Here is a 15,012-nt window from a genome sequence, read left to right on the forward strand (position 1 = left end):
AAGCCGGGAACAGAGACCTCACCAGAAACTGAACCCTACTGAAACTTGATTTTGGACTTTCCAGTCTCCAGAACTGTGAAAAAATAAACTTCATTGTTTAAGCCAGCCATTGCAGTATTTTGTTATGGTAATCCAAGAAAATTAAAATGATAGGTATTTATTGTAAAATTCTTTCAACTCTAATGTGATCAAAATTTACATATAAAAAAGACTAAAAAAAAATCATGGGGATAGTGATCAGGAGCATTGCCTGTGGAATTATAAGGATTCTTTAGGCTTTAACTTAAGCTCAGCAACTTGATAATTGAGTAAAAATAAATGTTGCCTAAACTATTCCAGCCTCCTTTTCTTATCTGAATAATAGAGATAATATAAATAAATAAATAAATAAATATTTAAAAAATTTAAAAAATAGAGATAATAAAACACCTCTGTCAGTTTCATGTAAGCGTGACATAAAATACCATATATGCCAGCACCAATCAAAATGTCTGTAATATATTAAGTGTTCAATTAACATTTGCTGCTAATATCATTTTTTACGTACTCTTACCTTACAGATTTTTCTACTAACTTGAAATAACTGAGAAACAATATGTGAAGTGCTGATCTTAGCTTTCAGGCATATACTAAGCATTGTATAGTTAGGTAAGACACATATTAGGTGAATATGTGTCTTTTCATTTCTTCCTTTCAATGTTATCACGCATTAAATCTGTCATTAGTAATTTTCCTCTCATCAACTTTCAGGGTTTAAAAAATGCACTATTAAAACCCAAATAACAGTAGAATTTGGTTACAAAATGTATTAAAACCCAAATAACAGGAGAATTTGATTACAAAATGTGTTAATTTTAAACACTTTATTTCTTTTGTAGTAAAATAGTCAAAAGTTTATTTCTATTACCACAATACTTTGATTAATTCTGATGAATTAAGCTGAAAGTGGAAAGGTTTTTAGGTATGTATTTTTAACTGTAAATTAGATAAGCATAACTAAAAATATAAAAATTCTATAAACTCTGTATATAAGCTATGCGTATGTTTAAAAAACAATAAAAAGGGAGGTACCTGGGTGGCTCAGTGGTTGAGTGTCTGCCTTTGGCTCAGGTTGCGATGCCAGGGTCCTGGGATCAAGTCCCACAGCAGGCTCTGATTAGAGACCATGCTTCTCCTTCTGCCTATGTCTCTGCCTCCTTCTTTGTATCTCTCATGAATAAATTAATAAAATCTTTAAAACAAAACCAAAAAAAAAAACAATGAAAAGAATGTATATATAACCGCCATCCAACAGAAATATTATCATTACTTTGAAGCCCTCTCTCAGTTCTTTTCAATCAAATGCATGCTATACCCATTTCTGTCACCTTTCCAAGAAGTAAATGTTATAGTGAATTTTCTGTTAATTGTTCTCCCTCAGCTGTAGAACAAAGTGAATGAGCACAACCTCCTGAGCATGGCTGCTGGATTTAAATCCTGGATTTTCTACTCTATAGCTATGTGGTTGGGGGGCATTTCTCTGTATGTCTTTGTCTCTCTGTATGCCATTTTCCATCTGTAATTGGAAAAAATAATAATGGTAAAAAAATATATACTGTATTTTTTAAAATATCTGGCATATACTTAAGGGCTTTAGACATATCTTCAATTATGATCTTGTTGTTCTACTTAGTTTAACATTTTCATATGCATCTCTATAAAATATATTCCTTAAATTCAACTGGTTGTACCATTTATAGACATGGGATCATACTATGTATATTAATGTGTACTTTGCTTTTATCTTTCAACAGAAATTTTTTAGATTCTTCCAAATTAATATGTAATAGTATATTTTTTTCTTTTGTCACTGTCAAATATCACTATATGATCATATGATTATTTAACCCGCTCTGCTGTTGATATACATTTGGGCTATTTCTAAATTTTTGTATTACAAACAGTGCTATCAGTTCATTTAAGGTCAACATCTAGACAGAGAATATCTATGGTGGTCAGCATTATCTATCAATGCCCTCTCAATTAATGTGGAACATTAGTAAGTAACTGAATCACTGTTCTCTTTCATATTTAAATCCTTCTGTATCGACCACCTATTTAGAAACCTTTCTCCATTTAAATCCATATTTAAGAAAAATATTCCCACCGCATTGCAAAGCATTATAGATTTTCAATTTTGCTTTTTATTAAATTCAGTTTTCTTTTCATGAAAACGACTAAAGAAGTCACAATTAAATTGTTATTATTGAGTTATCCAGACACAAAATATATTTTGAATGTATTGAACAACTTTAACCTTCATGCAGGATCATATATTAATCAACACCAGAGATATTCAAATGCTCTTAATGTTTGTCTCTGCATGACTAAAGCTTAGTTGAAGGGTCACAGTGTCTAATGAATAAATCCATTAAGAGCTTGTCAATAACATAGAGAAATGTTTTATTTGCTTTACTAACAGCCTGTAGAAGAAAAAGCTTTCAATATCTTTGACTAAGCTAATGGGCTAGTATCTGATATATAGAGAGCAAATGGTTTAATCATTACAACAGATGATCCTGAGTTTAGAGTCATAGATTTAAACCCATTTGGGACTTTACTTTTAGCCTTATCATTAGTATACATTGATTACTCTGATTGGCTAGTCATTTAATTAGGAAATAGATAACATTTGTTAATAAACTTATTCAAGACAATTCTCAAACTTTAATAATGAGTAGACCTATTTTGTGCAAATTTATTCTTGAAATCTGAAAATGAGATTTAGTGTTGCTTTTACATAAAAGTTATTGAATAATTAATTCCAATAGAAACATATGAAGGAAATATATGCACACCTATTTCTTAGTTGTTAGTGAAAATAAAACTAGAAATTTTATTAGAAATTAGATTAGAAGACTGAAAACCAAGAAATACTTTGGTTTATTGTATTTACTTGGTGTTTGAGTACTTAGTCAAAATCCATCAGCATAAGAAAAGTCTGTTTTCTGGAATTATTCAATATGATAATTAATGCTGTTGCTCAAATGTAGAAATGTCTTTCTGAGGTATAAAGAGAATGAGAGTAAGACCTTAAGTTCCATTGGTTCACAGAACAATTAAACTATCATGTATTCCATAAAGAGCTTCCTCCATTACACATAGCACTGATGCAAGAGAGAGGTTAAACATTCTGGTTATGTGATAATGGATGGCACAAAGTGTAACACTATAAAGGTATGAATAAGACATAAGGAAATTGTTTCAAAGGCCAGTCCAATCCCTCTTTGCGGGGGGGGGGGGGGGAGCTTCCCTTTCCAATGAGCTCAATTAGCCCCTTCGCTTTATGACATCACAAAGTAACTGGTTTAAACTGTGCTTCAAGAGCCTTTTACACACAGGAATTAAATGAGCCTGTCTCATTTCATTCCAGTTAATGTAAGTGAGCTTCCGAAACAGAATTGCTCAGTGACAACACCGTGCTTGCAGCCAGACCAGCTGATGAATTCCTAGCTCTTTGAAGTGCTTTCTTCTCTTATCTCGAACTACACAGGCCTCTAGATAGCCTGAGGAGACCTGAGCCTAAATCCTGGGGAGATTTTGTCTCCCCTCTACAAACACCGTGGCATAAACCCAAGAGCAGACCAGAAACTTGTTGCCAATTTTAAGAGAAGCATGCGGTGTGAGGTTGATTAGAGAAACCAAAAACTCCATCATATATCGTCCTTGTAGCTGACTTTCAATTCACTGGTACACTGTGCAATTTTAATTGAAAATTACTATTGCCTAGAAACTCACATTACCCTAAGATGTCCTAGTTAGTTCCAGTTGAGATTTTTACATAAAATGAGCATTAACAACAACGAGAAAGGAAGGAAGAGTATGGTGAGTCATTAGGACAGTGATTAGGACACTTTCCCAGATTTTACTGTATAACCTTTGGAAATTTTCAGATAATTCACTCTGCCATTCTCAGGGGAGCTCTTTTATGATCTTTGGAGGAAAAATATGCCTCAGCATATTTCATGCTGCAGCATGAACTTCCCAATAAACATATCATGGCATATCTTCCAGTTTAAGGTAAAAAAGTAGTCATTTATGTGGAAGTAACGTAGAGATCATATCCCTTATGTTCACGGTACACATCTTATTCCCCCTTCCACATGCACTTGAATATCCTGGTACATTTTCATTTTAAATAGATGTTGAGAGAAACACAGGCTGAGCGGGCCATATTAGGCCACATTAATATCTCTTCTTCCCTTCACATATCAATGCTGCCAGGCCAGAGTAACCAAAATCAGCCATGTGGCTCCTGTCAGCAGGTAGCATTGGTGCTGAAGACTCCAGGAGCAAACTATATTATTCCCAAGAAACTCACAAGAGCCAGTCAGAATAGCTTAAACACTTGAGAGAGCATAACTATTAAAACCAAGCTAGCTCAAAGATGGTTCCTCTCCAGGTACTGTGGTGTTCGCTCAAATAAATTTACAAAGCACAGTAAGAAAATAAGAAAACAAAACACTCACAGATGTAAAACAAAGAGCAGAGGCATTGCTTAAACGACTCATCCCTCTTAGAGAGCTTGAAACTGCTCAATGAATCCAGAGATTCACAGAGCAAGGTCCTAAAGATATAAGATTATTCTAGGCATTTTTCTCATTGCTTGATCAGTATTGTACGTGCTGGTTCTGAGACATTTTCATCATTCTGATGAGAGGCTGGGTGATCTTATATTGTACTTCCTGTGAAGGTACTTCTAGAGTGGTGCTTACCATAGTAACTGAGGACTCCAACTGTGTGAATGCAGAGTATATGGGGAAGAGAACATCTCCCTCATCTAAATTTCAAGATTATAAGGTTAAAATAGTAATTGTTGAGCAACTACATGGATTACGAGATTCGGCATCAATTTATAAAAAAGGATATATTCTATGCAATTTCCTGGTAGCACGCTAAAGGCTTAAGAACATAGGTTCTTGGTAATTCCTTACTTCAGAAGTTCTATCCAAAGAGCATGCATGAATTCTCAAATTCCGGTAGAGAGTAATTATCTAAATAATCAGATGTCAATTTTGGAGTCCCGCTAATATAATCAAGACATGAAATTGTATCTATAATAAAAGTGCAAAGCCATGAGGTTTCTTTACTCTGTGTCATAGACACACAATTCATAGTGATGAATTGCTATTATAAATTAACAGGATTTATTTCTTTTATCGTTAGTTAACTCAAAGATATTGTTAGATATTGTTAGGCATCTGGATGGCTCAGTGGGTTAAGCAGCTAACTTCTGATTTCAGCTCACGTCATGATCTCAGGGTCATGAGATCAAGCCCCGAGTGGGGCTTCTTGTGAGCATAGAGTCTGCTTGAGATTCTTTCTCTCCCTCTCCCTTTCCCCCTTCCCTTGTGGGCATGCTCTCTCTCTCTCACTCATTCTCCCTTTCTAAAATGAATAAATAAACAAAATATTAAAAGAAAAAGATATTGTTAAGAATACAAAAGTGTTTTTGAACATTGGAATATGCATATAGTAAACAGTTATTATTTGATGGGTACCTACTGTGTACAGGTACTTTACACAAATGGTCTAATTGTGTAGAATCCTCGAGAGAAGCTGTTAGTTTGGGAAACAGAGGTATTTTGTGCAGATAAAGTAAATCATGCCTCCAAAGTTACATAGCTTTTTAGATCCAAAATCAGAAGTTTCTTTTACTAGCTCTTTTTCCTCTATGCTGCTTTATACTCCTCTATTTCTTTCTCTACCTTTTTTTAGCAGCCTCATCTTTTCCTAATTTTATTTCTTTTTGCTCTACTAATCTCTCCTTAGCATACTGTTGAAATTAAACCAAGAAATGTTTTTCTCAAAAATCCCAAGACTGCAGAGGACTCCATCTGCAGTAAAGGGAAACCCACACTTTCCCAGGGCCTTCAGAGATGTTACAATTCTAATATCATCAGGGTAAATCCCACCGGCATTCTCTCCTTGAAGCCTAATTTTAGAACCAGTTTCTCTCTGGTTGGCTCTCATCTGAAATAATTCTCCCTGCCAAACCCACTTCCCTTCTTCTTAAATAATGCCTGAGTTTTGAAACCACTATAAACAATAGTAACATTTTATCTTTAAGGCATTAAAGGCAATGCAACTGGCATTTTTAGTATTAATAACAAAATAAGGGATTGTTCTATATTTGTAAGATTCCTTGTAAAACAGCAAGGTAGTTATAATGCTTTATATGGCAAGTTAATAATAATATTTACATATTGAAAAATTTCACTTGTCATTGAATAGGTTCACACTAATGTGCCTTTCATTTACTGAAAAATTTATCACACTGAGGATTTGTGTTCTTGCAAGTACATTTGTATCTAAACTATATAAGTAAAACATGTCTAATACTTACTATAAAGTTTAAGCCAATCCAACCATAATAATCCCTTCCAGGTATAAAATTACCTCAAGATGAATAGGAACAAGAATAATTTCTATACATACCTCTAGAGCTTTTCAAAGAACCAAGTACTATCTTGAATAAACCATGGGCTTCATTTTTATTTCCTGATCAGAAACATTTCTCATGGGATCCCTGGCTGGCGCAGCGGTTTGGCGCCTGCCTTTGGCTCAGGGCGCGATCCTGGAGACCCGGGATCGAATCCCATATCGGGCTCCCGGTGCATGGAGCCTGCTTCTCCCTCTGCCTATGTCTCTGCCTCTCTCTCTCTGTGTGTGTGACTATCATAAATAAATAAATTAAAAAAATTAAAAAAAAAAAGAAACAATTCTCATGTTAATAAACTAAACCAAATGATTGGCTAATGGGCTCACATTTTTTTTTTCAATCTTCTGCTCACCCATCCGCAGTCTTCAGCAATATATGTTACATTAATGTGTGGATCACAAGGAGTAATGGGGTTGGAATAGCATAATGGTTTTATTAACTTATTTAAATCAATCAGTTAATATCTTCCTGACATTCAGAATCCTCATTATCTTCTGTCTGCCTTATGAAATGCTAGAAAAATCAGAAATCTTTCGTGCGACTTGAATTGGGATTTGAAATTGTGTGCTTTCTTGTCCTTGGACTTAAAATATACCTGAATAATCCCACTAGGTATTCCTCAGAAAGCTTGTAAGAGGAAGGACTATATAACATAGTTAAATATAACTATTTAAGCTCAAAATAGAATAGAAAAGTTCAAAATCTCATAAAGAAGAAGCTATTTTAAGCTATGTCAAGAACATAATTATGTTATTATTTACTACTACTTAAAGTAATTTAAAAGGTTTATTTTAAAACACTGTAATTTTAAAAAAACAAAACACTGAAGTTTTTCTAATGCAAATCTTTTCTGATAGTATTGAGTACATAGTAATGGGTGTGTATATAATGTATGTATTATGCGTGTGTGTGTGTATATATATATACATATATATATGTATCTAACTTATCCTGTGTACTAGAAAAAAATCAAAGGTAGTCATTAAAGTCACAGTATCCTATAAAAGTGTCATTAAGCTTATGGCAACAGGTGAGTGTATGATGTGGGAAGTGGTATAGATGCAATAATATTGGCCAAGTGTTAATAATTTTTTAACTTAGATGCTGGGTATAAAAAAGTTGATTAAACTATATGCTCACTTCTGTATGTGTACTATTTTTTATTACAAAATTTTTAAAGCTATGTTGCCAAAATGATCTTATATCCTTCTCCCCTGTATTTTTAAGTATTTGAACCTCCTAGATGATGTTCAGTTAATTTGTATAGTCTTATTTAGCTAAGTTTTTATACCTACATTCATAAATGGAAAAACACTTTCTTATTTATTTTTCCTGCCAGCTTTGAAAACCTTAACTAATACATAATTGGCCATTCCATTCTTATATCTATACCAAGTTATTTCTATTTTTATAACAATAGTGTGGATTTTTTTCTGATTACTTTCAAGACTTTAGGCTCAGAATTCAGATAATTTTCTTCTATATTCCCTAGCAGTTCTTCAAAAAATTCTGTTTGCTCTTAATCTGTGCTTTACAGTCATAAACTCTACTGGATAAATTTACAACAGGTAAGGCAATGTCACTGAAATATTTTCCCCTTGATATATCATCTTGTTCTAATTGCAGGGCAATGACATGTTTAAGAAAAAGGAATTCCTTGTTCAAGCCAGTTGTCCATTATGGTTCATTACAAAAGACAAAATTTTGTCACCTCAATCAAAACACTCAACTATAATTTTCCTGATGGAACATTATCGGTCTTTTGAAAATTTAAAAAGTATCATATTTCACCATATTCATTTAATGTGGTCTTTCCAACCATTACCATATGCCAGTTATTAGTTCTGTTTCACTTCTGCTCAGGTCAGGGCATGGCAAGGTAATGTATGTCACCTTGCTCAGGATTTCGGAAAGAATCTTAGTTTGAAAAGCTGATCAAAACTTTCCCCCCAATGGAGAGCACCAAAAGTGAGTGGATTTCTCATAATATCGAGTATTTTCCCCCTGGGTGGCACACAGGACCCAAAAAGCATGAGTAACAGCTGATGCAGCAGCAAAACCAGACTTGGGCTCTGCAGGAATCAGGCCCTCCCTGAAAACCACAGTGGCTTACAGGAGCCTCTGGCGGGAATTTTTAGACAAAAGACCCAAATGGCTTGTAATATCCTCATTATCTTCAAAACAAAGCATGTTGTTAAGGATGCCAGAGGACTCATTGCTTTCCAGAGACTTTGTGGTACAAAATGTCCCTCTTTCAATCATGCAGTTAGCATGAATCACCATCTTTAAAGACAAAGAAACATGAAAGGGTGTTACTAAAACATTTCTGGTAATGTAGTAATTTCTTGAAATATCTAATTCTCTAGATGATTCCATTATTCTGATGGAAAGAATCTTGTGGAATGTCAGATGACATAATTATAAAGGATGTCCCCAAGAAATAAGTCTTAGAATACCTTTCTATGCTATTTATTTATATTACACTTATCACCATGTATTTAGTTCTTAAAATAAATTCTTATCTATATCAGTTTTTTTTTTATAAATTAATTTTTATTGGTGTTCAATTTACCAACATACAGAATAACACCCAGTGCTCATCCCGTCAAGTGTACCCCTCAGTGCCCGTCACCCAGTCACCCCCACCCCCCACCCTCCTCCCCCTCCACCACCCCTAGTTCATTTCCCAGAGTTAGAAGTCTTTATGTTCTGTCTCCCTTTCTGATATTTCTCACACATTTCTTCTCCCTTCCCTTCTATTCCCTTTCACTATTATTCATATTCCCCAAATGAATGAGAACATACACTGTCCTTCTCCGGTTACTGTGGCCAAGTTCAAAAAGGGTGTTGCCTGAGTTCTCCTCTGGGATTTTGATGGAATCTTGTCTCACATTTAGATCTTTCATCTATTTTGAGTTTATCTTTGTGTATGGTGCAAGAGAGTGGTCCAGTTTCATTCTTCTGCATGTGGGTGTCCAATTTTCCCAGCACCATTTATTGAAGAGACTGTCTTTCTTCTAGTGGATCGTCTTTCCTCCTTTATCGTATATTAGTTGAGCATAAAGTTCAGGGTCCACTTCTGGGTTCTCTGTTCTGTTCCATTGATCTATATGTCTGTTTTTGTGCCAGTACCACACTGTCTTGATGAACACAGCTTTGTAGTACAACCTGAAATCTGGCATTGTGATGCCCCCAGATATGGTTTTCTTTTTTAAAATTCCCCTGGCTGTTTGGGGTCTTTTCTGATTCCACACAAATCTTAAAATAATTTGTTCTAAGTCTCTGAAGAAAGTCCATGGTATTTTGATAGGGATTGCATTATACGTGTAAATTGCCCTGGGTAACATTGACATTTTCACAATATTAATTCTGCCAATCCATGAGCATGGAATATTTTTCCATCTCTTTGTGTCTTCCTCAATTTCTTTCAGAAGTGTTCTGTAGTTTTTAGGGTATATTTTGAGAACCATTTGAATGGTAAATGGTTCTCCAACCTTTTATTTTCAGGTTGTAGGTGTCCTTCTGTCTAAAATGAGTCTCTTGTAGACAGCAAATAGATGGGTCCTGCTTTTTTATCCAGTCTGAAACCCTGCGCCTTTTGATGGGGTCATTAAGCCCATTCACGTTCAGAGTTACTATTGACAGATATGAGTTTAGTGTCATCATGATATCTATTTAGTCCTTGTTTTTGTGGATTGTTCCACTGAACTTCTTCTTAAAGGGGAGTTTTAAGAGTCCCCCTTAAAATTTCTTGCAGAGCTGGTTTGGAGGTCACATATTCTTTCAGTTCCTGCCTGTCTTGGAAGCTCTTTATCTCTCCTTCCATTTTGAATGAGAGCCTTGCTGGATAAAGTATTCTTGGTTGCATGTTCTTCTCATTTAGGACCCTGAATATATCCTGCCAGCCCTTTCTGGCCTGCCACGTCTCTGTGGAGAGGTCTGCTGTTACCCTAATACTCCTCCCCATGAAAGTCAGGGACTTCTTGTCTCTTGCTGCTTTAAGGATCTTCTCTTTATCTTTGGAATTTGCAAGCTTCACTATTAGATGTCGAGGTGTTGAACGGTTTTTATTGATTTTAGGGGGGGATCTCTCTATTTCCTGGATCTGAATGCCTGTTTCCCTTCCCAGATTGGGAAAGTTTTCAGCTAGGATTTGTTCAAATACATATTCTGGCCCTCTGGCCCTTTCGGCGCCCTCGGGAACCCCAATTAAACGTAGGTTTTTCTTCCTTAGACTGTCATTTATTTGCCTTAATCTGTCTTCTCTATATCAGTTTTTAATTTAGAATGAAACTGCAGATTTTAATGACATAATTTGTATTTATAAAGTCTTTCCTAGGGCGCCTGGATGGCTCAGTGGTTGAGCGGCTGCTTTCGTCTCAGGTCATGATCCTGGAGTTCTAGGATGGAGTCCCTTATCTGGCTCCCTGCCCAGCAGGAGTCTGCTTCTCCCTCTGCCCCTCACCCAACTCCCCCCTCTCCCTCTCTCTCTCCCCCCCCATGTCTCTCAAATAAATAAAATCTTTTTAAAAAAGCCTTTCCTGAACATGTAAACATTAAATGTTTCAACCCATTTATTCTTTGTAAAGTAAGTATTATAGTTTCTAATACTGTCAACTGAATAAAAGGCCAACGTCAAAAACTGGATAATAAATAGTTTTTTCATTGCCTTACCAAGGACTATGGCAAAGAGACAATATATCAGATTGCTCTGAAGAACTGCTTTGAAACTTGGTTTACGGGGGATTATATGCCAAAAGGGGGTACGGGTATACATGCTTCCAGGCAGTTTTCCAAATGTGTGTCACAAGGTATAATTTGATCAGTTATTAAAAAAATAAGGTTCATTGACTTTCACATAGACACATGAAAGAGTCATAGGTCTTTCCAATACATTATATTTTCTACCATATCTGATTATCCAAAAATAATGCTTACATGCCTCCACTTAACTGGTTTTCTAGGTCTTCCTGTTTTTGATATCTCCTTAAGGTCACTTGAGAAGATCATAGTTAATCAGTTACCTGCACAATACTAAGGCTTTCTGGGGTATGTATTATAGGCAGGCAGATATTTTGAGAAAAGCAATATATATTTTTCCTGATTATCTGTTGAATAATTTTCTATTTGCCAAACACATAGCCCACTAATTTTACAGTATGGAGATTTATCATCTTTATTTATAGTATACTTAGTACAGGCCATAGCCTAGTTAAAGAATGTATTTGCTTTCTATTTAAGGTTTATGAAATATTTTCCTGTGAATTAAACATGGAATGTGTATTTTGTGCTTCCTGACTCACAAAATCTGTCTTATTTTTAATAGCTTTTAAAGTCATACTATAGAATGACTAGATGTTAATGTGACAGTTAGGGAGCAAGAATTTCCTTTGCCCCTCAAGGTCCTTCTAGCTGGACTAAGAATCAAATTGACATGGGACAGATTAACAAGAGAAAATCAAATTTAATTTCATACATATGGGTAATCCATACAGATATAGAAATTCCAAAAACAGCCAAGCAAAATGAGGTGCATATATCATTCTTGACCTAAGGAGAAAGAGAAAAGGTCTAGAATTTTAAAGCAAGGAATTCAATACACAAGAAGATGAAAAAGAGTAAATATTTGGTACACAAATGTTTTCTAGGCCACTCAGAAATAATGGATGCAAGAGAACATTGGTAAGGTCCTCCCTGCCTACCGTACCTAATTTGTAGTTATGTATCATGATAGCTCATTTCCTGGAGCAGGTCCTCTACCTAAATTCTCTTAAGCAGTCGAGGGGTAGGTAAAGAGATGGGTTTTGATTGTTTTTAAGACAAAAGTGATTTTATGCCAAAATGGCCCACCTTGTGCTGGACTGACCATGGCCCCTACAACACCTAAACCATTGTCTAAAGTACATCCGTTATGTGCAATTAACTTTGTTAAACATCAGTCCCTGATAGCCTTGAAATTATTGACATAATCATCTGTTAATTTTTAGGCATGAACATAAGGAAAAATTAAAAATTATAAATATTATATGCTCATTTTAATTTCTCTCTTTTTAAAAATGTTTTTTATTTATTTGAGAGAGAGAGCATAAGCAGAGAGGGGGGCAGAGGGAGAAGGAGAAACAGATTCCCTACTGAGCAGAGAGCCTGATGTGGGGCTCCATCCCAGGACCCTGAAATCATGATGTGAGCCCAAGGCAGGCACTTAAGCCATTGAGACATCCAGGGGCTCCTCATTTTAATTTCTCTAATAACATTTATCAACTATTTGAATTGTCCTTGAACCTGACTTTATTTGCTCAATTACTAGAAATATTTATTTAACTTGCATGATAATCACTTAGTGTATAGAGAGTGAACATACCAAATTCATTTTAACAGAAAGTTATTTTCAGAACATTATTTTACTCAAATACCTACAGGTTTATTCGAAGTCAGGCAAGAAAAGAAATTATTTACTTCAATAGCTTAGAAGTAAGTGTTTAACCGCAAACAGACTACTTTGTAAGAGTTCATTAAAGAGAATACTTTCTTTCCAGAAAAAAATCTTACAAATGAGATTGTTTTAAGGGAAAAAAAAAAAAACCCTTTTAAAATTATCAATATGATCAAAAGGTTACTGACCACTCCTTATACACCTTAGAATCATCATAATGACAACACAACTAAAATTTTCTTCTTAAGAAGTGCTTTTTAATCACTATATCCTTTCTTTCTTTCTTTCTTTCTTTTCTTTCTTTCTTTCTTCTTTCTTCTTTCTTTCTCTCTTTCTTTCTTCTTTTTTTTTTTTTTTTTTTTTTTTTTTAGAAAAAGAGAGAGCCCAAGCAGAAGGAGCAGAGCAGGCAGTGGAAGAGAGAGAATAAACTCCCTGCTGAGCTGGGACCTGGACATGGATCCTGGATCCAGGGTCCCTGAGCTGAAGGCAGACACCTAACCAACTGAGCCACCCAAGTGCCCCCTTAATCACTGCATCCTAAATGACTTTATTGTTTGTATTTTTCAGGAAAGCTAAGGAAAAGAGAAATGCAATACTTTTTAATCATTTTTTTTCATCCAATAACTACTGTCTGCTGACATTGTGCTCACTTCTGCATACGGAGTGCCAAGAAAGGCAGAAAGTCAAATGGAGAACAGAGTATTGTGTTCTATAAAGAGTGAAAAGAAATCAAACAGGTGCAGTAAGGGAAAATAAGAAATAAGAGATAGGAAACTAGAGGACAGAGGTAAGCTAAAGCTAAGGAGGTCAGCTAAAGCTTCAGTGAGTAGTATGGACAACTAAAGAATCAGAGAAAGAACCATCCTGGGCAAATTGAACAGTGCAGGCAAAGTTCTGCATTGAAAAGGGGTTTTGAATATTTGAAAAATTGAAAGAGGGCCAGGGTAAAAGAGAGTAAGTGACAGGGAATGGACAGAAAATCAGGTTGGAAAAGCAAATGTATTGGAGACCTTAAATTCAACAGTGCTTTGCTGATGCTGTTTTATTTATTTATTTTTTTATAATTGTGTACCTCTGTCATCATTTTATAAAGTAAAAAAAAAATAGAGAAAAAAAAATTAATGATAATGTGCTTTCTCTTTCCAGGCCCTTAGAGCACAAAATCAAGCATCAGGAAGACTTTGACTGGATTCAGGAATCTGTCATCTGTATCATCAAGTTGATTGCCTGAAACCTGAGCAAATCAGTACCTAACCCATGTCTTACGAAGCTTGGATCATTTTTAAGACTTTCCATTTAAGCTCAGAGATGGATGTTTATTTGGTGATTGCTTTCTCCATTTCCAGTTTCTAGTATTTGAATTGCTTCTCTCATTACTCTTTTTATATTGAAATTTTACTAGCTTGTGTTTGCTGGATTGGATATTTTTCTGCTGTACTGGAACAATCTGTCTGGGATTTATTAGGTCCTGTTTTTCTTCTGAGAACTAACTGCAATTATCTTCTGCAAAGCCAATTATTACTTTCCATACAATTGTTTTCTTCTAGAAGTCAGTTAGGGAGTCAACCCTTATAACATCAACGGAAAGAGATCCATCAAAAGTGGCGCTGTGGAGGCACAAGAACTGCCTCTCTATCGGCTTCCCGTAACCAACTACACTCTCCCCATTGCACAGTATCTGTGTTCTGTTATTAAAACATTCTGACTATATCACTTATCAACATACTTATTTCTGCCTACTTTTTAAGCTCCTTAAAAGAATACACAGTTTGATCCGCAACTACTTCTCATAGCTTCAAGTATTGCCCTTTCTTACATTCTTTAAACCTTCATCACCTTGGATTGTCTGACAGCCTCCACTGCATTTTGTGGGATGAACTAACTGCAAAAGCCCATCCAACTCAGATACCCAAGGGAGGCAGCAGAGAGTCACGTGGTGTGGTGCCTGAGACTGGCCTCTTGTGAAATCTTTAAATTCTCAGCGGTCCTATTCTGAAATGTTTGGATTCCAAGGGTCTTGTGTCTAGTCCTGAAAAATGCTTTTTTAGCCATCAACACAGGATCTAATACAGATCTCCAGACCACACAGATCTCTGGG

Source organism: Nyctereutes procyonoides, unplaced genomic scaffold (assembly GCF_905146905.1).
Source record: "Nyctereutes procyonoides isolate TBG_1078 unplaced genomic scaffold, NYPRO_anot_genome, whole genome shotgun sequence".
NCBI classification, from domain to species: Eukaryota; Metazoa; Chordata; class Mammalia; order Carnivora; family Canidae; genus Nyctereutes; species Nyctereutes procyonoides.